This window comes from Suncus etruscus, chromosome 13 (assembly GCF_024139225.1).
Source record: "Suncus etruscus isolate mSunEtr1 chromosome 13, mSunEtr1.pri.cur, whole genome shotgun sequence".
NCBI lineage: Eukaryota > Metazoa > Chordata > Mammalia > Eulipotyphla > Soricidae > Suncus > Suncus etruscus.
Window position 1 is genome coordinate 48,508,769 of NC_064860.1, and position 9,272 is coordinate 48,518,040.

General features: G+C 36.5%; 1 pseudogene; it reads right to left on the bottom strand.

Moving 5' to 3' along the window:
• Positions 1-1,204: 1,204 nt before the first annotated feature.
• LOC126026105 (ubiquitin-conjugating enzyme E2 K-like) lies at positions 1,205-1,988 on the bottom strand (annotated as a pseudogene).
• Between the last annotated feature and the right edge of the window lie 7,284 nt (positions 1,989-9,272).

Consider the following 9,272-nt stretch of genomic DNA (forward strand, 5'->3'; position numbering starts at 1 on the left):
TGACAGGTCTGCTGTAAATCTCAAGGATGCTCCCTAGAATGTAATTTCCCTTTTTGATCTTGCTGCTTGCAGTATTCTATCTCTATCTGTGGGATTCATCATTGTGACTAGGATGTGTCTTCGGGTGTTTTCCTGGGGTCTTTTTTAGTTGGTATTCTTTGGACATGCAGGTTTTGGTCACATGTATTTTTTTTTTCAGAATGAAATGTAACTTTAATATGAATAGGAAGTCTGACTATATACAAGAAAACGTAAAGTTTTCAATTTTCATCAGAAACATCATAAAGAAAGCTAGATTTATAACACACTTCTATTCCTATGTGTTTGAAGTATGTACAGTAAAACACCAACACAGCTTTCATGAGTCATTAAGGGTAAATGCAAATATGACTTTTAAAGTATCTAAAAAGTATTCTTAGCCATAAGGCTAAAAAAGAAAAAAAAAACCCACAGTGAATTTCATCCTTTCAACCCTCACCCCCCCAAAAAATCATCACTTTAAAAATAGTTGTCAAATTTGTCAAAAACTAAGCTGGGTTCTTTCATTTCATTTCTAGAAATATGGCACAATTACACATGCACTGCTTTTGCAAGGGAAATAAAATTGGTAGCTCCATTTTCACAATCTTTTTTTTTTTCATTTTCGGAATCTTAAGAAAGCTTTCCAAAAAAAGAATTGTGACTGCACTCCCCACCAAAAAACAAATCCAAATGGACAACTAAAAATGGAGCAAGGAATAAGGTCCTTAATTTCCTCATGAAATATAGAGAAAGTTGCTCTTGGAATATTAGCTGTGTGTGGTGAGAGGGGAAAAATAGATCTGGTGTCCCAGTCTGCTGACAAGGACTAAAAGGCTCTGAATAGGTCACCATGTTCAATTCTGAATAAATTTTATATTTAAGAATTCTCAAATACTTATTGTGGTCTTTTCAGCTACCCATCCCTAAGTCAAGTACAAGCATGCAAGTAAATTCACAGGCACAGAGGATCCATGTTAAAACAGTTAAGGTAGCTGTGATGCAACACCAACAATTTGAATGCCTCTGACACACTCAAAATATTGTCTTAATTATTCAACAAAATCCTGAAGCAAACTCTTGCTAGTCTTGGTACACTGCTAAATACTAAAGTAGCATGTTTTTTCCATGGTTTTAGCTTAGCTCAAAGAATTTTTACACTATAAAGTAAGAAAAAATTAAAGTATTTTCCCTTTTTAAATTTACACAGACATTTAATTAGCTTTATTTACAGAGCAGTAGTTTTTCAGTCTCCAATGGTGCCCAGGTAACATCATTAGGCAAGAATGCTAGTTTAAAGAAATCTATGCAGAATCCTAAAAATAACAGATGGTGAAGCTCCTCAAGAAGAGGCAATTTTGACTTTTAGCAGCTCTCAATGCCTCAGTTACTCAGAAGCAATTCTGTTGCAGTCTCTACATCCCATGATTTTGAAGACAAGGCCACTATTACTGCATTCCTATCAAAGCTCATAGCACATAGATTTTCTATTTTTTTTTTGTATATTCTGGACTAGAAACTGGTGCTCCAGCATACACATGTGCCCAAAGCCGAGCTGTCTGTTTAAACATTTAAGGATTTTGTTTGTATTGATTTGCTACCAACTGCATCTTGAGGATCATCTGGTTCTACAGCTGCTAACAGTGCTTGCAATGACAATAATATGGTGCAAAGAGTCATTGCTGCTGCCCATTGATCTTTCAGGATATCCAAACAAATAGCCCCTGTGACGGAACTAATATTAGGATGCCATATTTTAGTGATAAACCGGACCTTACGGGGATTTTTATCTCCAGTTGATATCTTCCTCCTTCATATGGTGTGTCTGGAGATCCTGCTATTTCTCCTCTTAATTCAGTAAAATTCTCATCTACAAGATCTACTTTAATTTGATTTTTGCTCGTCTCCTCGCTATTCAGCACCTCCTTGAACTCACGCTTGATTCGCTGCACCGCGATGTTGGCCATGGCTCAGCCTCGCTGCCTCTGCCACCTCCACCACCACCGCCTCCTCCCTCCACTGCTCCCTCCGCCTCTGTCTCACTCTCCCGTGACAACGATTGGACCCATGCCTGCTCCTGCGTGAGTGGAGAATCACCTCAGTGCCTGGCCTCCAAAATGGCGGCGGCTCAGCGCATCCGGTCACATGTATTCTTTTTTTTTTGGGGGGGGTTGGGTTTTGGGCCACACCCAGCGATGCTCAGGGGTTACTCCTGGCTGTCTGCTCAGAAATAGCTCCTGGGAAGCACGGGGGACCATATGGGACACCGGGATTCGAACCAACCACCTTTGGTCCTGGATCGGCTGCTTGCAAGGCAAACGCCGCTGTGCTATCTCTCCGGGCCCAAGGTCACATGTATTCTTTAGCTCTGTTAATTTATCTGTGATGATGTTCTTGACTGTTGATTCTTCCTGGAGATTTTCTTCTTGGGTCTCTGGGACTCCAACGATTCTTAAGTTGTTTCTGTTGAGCTTATCAAAGACTTCTATTTTCATCTGTTCATATTCTTTGAGTAATTTTTCCATTGTCTGATCATTTGCTTTAGGGCTTTTTTCCCAATCTCTTCTGCTGTATGGAGTTGTTATGCATCTCATCTTCCAGCACACTAATTCTATCCTCAGCTGCTGTTAACCTGTGGGAAAGCTCATCCATTTTGTTCTTCAATTCATCTACTGAGTTTTTCAAACCTGTTATTTGACCTGATATTTCAGTTTGGAATTTTTTGATTTCTATCTTCATATTCTCTTGATTCTTATTAGTGTTCTGTTTTATACTTTCTTTGAGTTCTGTGAGCATCCTCCATATTCCTTCTATAAACTCCATATCTAAAAGACTAGGTGGTTGGCTGCTGTTGGGTCATCAGATTTGCCATCTTCATTCTCTATGCCTGATGTTGGTCTGCATAGTTTCCCCATAGTAACCCTTGTGTTGTGGGTTTTTCTACGTGTTGTGGTGGTATTCATACAGTGTGCAGCTGTAAGCAGATTCAGCTTTATCTGCAACTCCAGCCCGGAATTACTCACCTCAGCTGAAGCAAGACTCAGGGGATGGATGCCAGAGAAGATCAAAGTTCCCATGTTGAAGCAAGCTGGGGGAAGCCTAAAAATATCTGCTGAGCTTAAGGGGTCTGGAAGAGTCAGCTTTATCCAAAATTCTGGTCCAGAATGACTCTGCTATTATTAAATTTTTAAGGTATTGTATTTCAAGATCAAAATAACATGTTCAGTAGGTCTAATGCTAATATGAAAATAAATATACTTGAATAGAATTAAAGACTACTTAACGAGTTTTCCTCTACACTAATTTATGTACTTTATAAAATTTATAAAATATATATATTTAAAAATTATAAAAAATTGATTTTTCCTGATACATATACGTCAACTAGGACTTAAGTTAAACAGAGATTCACTGTTGTCTCCAGTCTGATAAGAGAAATGAGATTCAAGATTTCTTATCATAAAATTATTACAAAGACACCAGCAACAAGGGAGAAATTACAAGTAATTATTAGAAAGAAGAAGATGAACAAAGCAGAGATTATGATTTGTTTTCTGGTATCTATCTATCTAAATCTATCTATCAATTTAAAAAATCAGTTAAAATTTGATAGTAAAATAACATTAGCACAATAATGTAAAATCAGTAAGAATTGATATTAGTACATAGAATTCCATAATTTCGGGTAGACTGAAGTTTGAATCACACTGATCTTAAGAATAATTTTGTATTCAAATAGTTAAAATAGTTTTTAATAGGTCACTTTTTTTCTTAGCAGCCTAAAAATAAATTTAAAGCAAATGAACTGACAATGGAAAAATTAGTCAAAGAATGGGAACAGACAAAAATAGAACTCTATGATAAGCTCAACAGAAACAACTTAAGAATCATTGGTGTCCCAGAGACCCTGGAAAAAAATTTCCAGGAAGAATCAACAGTCAAGAACATCATTAAAGAGAAACTTCCAGAGCTAAAGAATATAGGTGATCAAATCCTGCATGCTCGAGGAGTACCAACCAAAAGAGACCCCAGAAAATATACCCCAAGACACATCCTAGTCACAATGACGAATCCAACAGATAAAGACAGAATTCTGAAAACAGCAAGATCAAAAAGGGAAATTACATTCAAGGGAGCGTCCTTGAGATTTACAGCAGACCTGTCACCAGAAAAACTCAAGGCCAGAAAGCAGTGGTGGGATATTGTGACAAGACTGAATGAAATGAATGTTTCACCTAGAATACTGTAACCAGCAAAACTTACTTTCCAGTTTGATGAAAGAATACATGGTTTCACAGACAAAAAACAGCTCAGAAACTACAGACTCAAAACCAGTCTTAAGAGAAAAACTGAAAGACCTAATTTAAGACAAGACTAACCAAAAGACACACCAAATTTCAATATAAAGATGGCATTAAACCCCAGGATAATTCTTTCTCTCAAAGTGAGTGGACTAAATACACCAGTTAAGAGACACAGAGTGGCTAAATGGATCAAAAAACTCAATCCAACCTTCTGCAGCCTACAAGAAACGCACCTGAATAGTCAGAACAAACATAGACTCAAAATAAAAGGCTGGAGAAAAATTATCCAAGCAAACAACACCCATAAAAAAGCTAAAGTGGCCATACTAATATAAGATAATGCTAACTTTATACTCAGGGAGGTCGTAAGGGACAAATATGGACATTTTATATTAATCAAGGGGTATGTAGAGCAGGAAGAAATAACTCTCCTAAACATATATGCACCGAATGAGGGGCCAGCAAAATATTTAATACAATTGTTGAAAATTTGAAAAATAATATCAATAACAGCACAATAATGGTGGGGACTTCAGCATGGCTTTGTCAAAACTAGATAGGTCAACCAGACTGAAACCCAACAAGAATATATTAGAACTAAAAAGCAAAATGGAATAAAGAGGCCTAGTGGATATAAATAGGACATTCCATCCCCAGAAACCTGGATACACATATTCTTCTCCAATGTACATGAGTCATTCTCCAGGATAGACTACATGCTGGCACATAAAACATACCTCCATAATATCAAGAGGATAGACATTTTGCAGACTACCACTGCTGACCACAAGGCTCTGAAATTATTTGTGAATTCCAAACTATCAGAACTTATGTACTTCAAAAGCAGTACTGAGAGGAAAATTTATAGCTTTGCAAGCACACATCAGGAAGGAAGAAGGATCTTACCTGAGTAGATTAATGACGCAGCTAATAGAACTAGAAAGTGCTCAACAGAAGGACCCAAAAATAGGGAGACAGAAGGAAATAACAAAGCTGAGAGCAGAATCAACGAGTGGAAACCCAAAAAACAATCTGAAAGATCAACAAAAGCAGAAGTTGGTTCTTTGAAAAAATAAACAAGATTGATAAACCACTGGCAAAACTAACAAAGAAAGAGAGAGAGAAACTTGATAACTCGAATTAGGAATGAAAAAGAAGAGATAACTACTGATATGGCAGAAATTCAAAGGGTAATCAGAAACTACTTTGAGAAACTCTATGCCACTAAAAATGAGAACCTGGAAGAAATGAATAAATTCTTGGATGCTTATCATCTTCCACGGTTAAAATAGGAGGATGTAGCACATCGAAACACCCCCTTCACTATTGACAAAATTAAAACGGTAATCAAATGTCTGCCCAAAAACAAAAACCCAGGCCCAGATGGATTCACTAATGAATTCTTTCAAACTTTCCAAGAGGAACTACTACCAATCCTGGCAAGACTCTTTCAGGAAATTGAACAAACGGAAACAATTCCAAATAGCTTTTATGAAGCCAATATCACCTTGATACCTAAACCAGACAGAGGTGCTACGAAAAAAGAAAATTACAGACCAATATCGCTGATGAATTCAGATGCAAAGATACTCAGCAAAATCTTGGCAAATAGGATTCAATGCCTCATTAAGAAGATCATCCACTATGATCAAGTATGTTTCATCCCAGGAATGCAAGGATGATTTAACATCTGTAAATCTATCAACATAATACACAACATCAACAACAAGAAAAATAAAAACCACATGATCATATTAATAGATGCAGAGAAAGCATTTGATAAGGTCCAACACCCATTCTTGATCAAAACTCTCAGCAAGATGGGAATGGAAGGAACCTCTTAATATAGTTAAGGCCATCTACCACAAGCCTATGGCAAATATTAACCTCAATGGAGAAAAACTAAAAGCCTTCCCTCTAAATTCTGGCACAAGACAAGGTTGTCCTCTCTCACCAATTCAACATAACACTGGAAGTACTTGCTATAGCGATTAGGCAAGAAAAAGATATCAAGGGAATCCAGATAGGAAATGAAGAAGTCAAGCTCTCACTCTTTGCAGATGACATGATACTCTACTTAGAAAACCCTAAAGACTCTACCAAAAAGCTTCTAGAAACAATAGACTCATATAGCAAGGTGGCAGGCTACAAAATTAACACAAAATTATCAATGGCCTTTCTATACACCAATAGTAATAAGGAGGAAATGGACATTAAGAAAACAACCTTATTCACAATAGTGCCACACAAATTCAAATATCTTGGAATCAACTTAACTAAAAATGTGAAGGACATATACAAAGAAAACTATAAAACTCTGCTCCAATAAATAAGAGAGGACACACGGAAATGAAACTCATACCCTGCTCATGGATTGGCAGGATTAACATAATCAAAATGGCAATACTCCCCAAGGCATTATACAGATGTAATGGGATCCCTCTAAAAATACCCATGACATTCTTAAAAGAAGTGGATCAGGCACTTTTGAAATTCGTTTGGAAAAATAAACAACCTAGAATAGCTAAAGCAATCATCAGGCAAAAGAATATGGGAGAAATTACTTTCCCCAACTTTAAACTTCACGACAAAGCAATAGTTATCAAAACAGTATGGTATTGGAATAAGGACAGGCCCTCAGATCAGTGGAATAGGCTTGACTACTCAGAGAATGTTCCCCAGATATACAATCACCTAATTTTTGATAAAGGCGCAAGAAATCCTAAATGGAGCAAAGAAAGCCTCTTCAACAAGTGGTATTGGCACAATCCACTTCTGGTGGCAATGCCGTCTAGTTCAACCTTTATGGAAAGCAATATGGAGATTCCTCCAAAAACTGGAAATCGAGCTCCCATACAATCCAGCTCTACTACTCTTAGGAATATACCCTAGGAACACAAAAATACAATACAAAAACCCCTTCCTTACACCTATATTCATTGCAGCACTCTTTACCGTAGCACGACTCTGGAAACAATCCAGATGCCCTTCAACAGACGAATGGCTAAAGAAACAGTGGTACATATACACAATGGAATACTATACAGCTGTCAGGAGAGATGAAATCATGAAAATTTCCTATACATGGATGTACACAGAATCTATTATCCTGAGTGAAATAAGTCAGAGAGAGAGAAAAAATGCAGAATGGTCTCACTCATCTATGGGTTTTAAGAAAATGAAAGACATTCTTGCAATAATAATTTTCAGACACAAAAGAGAAAAGAGCTGGACGTTCCAGCTCACATCAGGAAGCTCACCACAAAGAGTTATGAGTTTAGTTAGAGATATAACTACATTATGAACTGTCCTAATAATGAGAATGTATGAGGTAAATGGAAAGCTTGTCTAGAGTACAGGCGGGTGTCCGGTGGGGAGTAGGGAGATTTGGGACATTGGTGATGGGAACATTGTTCTGGTGATGGGTGGTGTGCTTTACATGACTGAAACCCAAACAGAATCATGTATGTAATCAAGGTATTTAAATAAAATATATGTAAAAATACCAGGCTTAGGAAATATGCTAGAAAATAGAATACTGTTCCACAGAATAAAATAGAGATGTCCTAACATAAGTTACACGAGAACTTGTCATATACAAAATGTTATTGGTTAGTGAGAGGAAAATATCAGAAAAATATTAACATGATAGTAGTTGTGTTCTTTAATTTTTAAAAATTTACCCCTGTGCAAAATATTCCTCCCCAAGAAATGCATTTGCCATTTTATTTTATATCCATTACCCCTAACTAAACTGATAAAATAGAGTGGACATATTTTCTAGACAACAGACAAAACATTATCTGATAGCACCAGTCTTATTAACCCAAGTCATGACTTTTGAGTGATTAAATGCATCAAAATGAAGAATCTGACGATTATAATGAGTGAGAGAAATAGAATGCTTGTTTCTAAAGCAGGCAGGGTGTTGGAGAGAAGGGAGATTGGAGATATTTGTGGTGGGTATTTTTTGCACTGGTAAAGGGAGATGTCCGTTTTTAAAACCAAAACCCAACTGCGAACATGTTTGTAAAAATAATGCGTAAATAAAGATACTAATTTAAAAAATAAAGAAACAAAATTCAATTTTCTTCAAGATGATCAACAATTTGATTTAAACTCTCATAGAAAAAATATGTAGGTGGCAAAGGTATCGTCCAAAGTGTATAATGTCGATTTGTTTATTGTTAAGAAGAAACACAAGAATGTTCATATACAATAATGGTTGGAGTAGTAACAGAGAGGAGGGAGCATTTTCCTTGCATGCAACCAACCAAGGTTCCATCTTGCATCCTATATGCTTCCCTGAGCCTGCTAGGTATACTTTCTGAGCACAGAGCCAGGATAACCCCAGAGCAATAAAATGTATAACCAAAAAAATCAATAAACTCATTCACACACAGACATTTTGAAGGCCATAAGTAACTCTAGTAAAGCTAATATTTTATAAGAAACCCAAAATATTGTACATTCTTGATAAATATTTCCTTTAAAGTATCCATGCTGATACACATTCTCTCACAAAATACATATGCCACTTTTATTAATTATCTTAGTATATGCATAATTATGATTTAGTATGTATATTTTTGAAAAAAGAAAAAGTCAGATGACATTCAGTTTTAGCTCCTATAAAGCTTAGCTCCTATGAAGGAGGCCAGTTCCCTGGGCCAGCACACTTGTTGTTGCTGTGTCAGTCTGCCTGGGTCCTAGGATCATCTCCCAAAATAAAATTTGAATTCTCAATATTCCTGCATTTGTTTCTGGGGTTCCACAATATTCTTCATGGTTCATCTCATATATTTGTCTCAACAAGATCCTAGAGTTGAAAACTTTTGAGTCCCTTTGACAGATAAGAAACTGAATCTTAAATATATTTAGTGATTTGTCTAAAGGTCTATCATTATAAAGCTGAATTTTCAATTCCAGCAACTATTCACCCCTCATTTT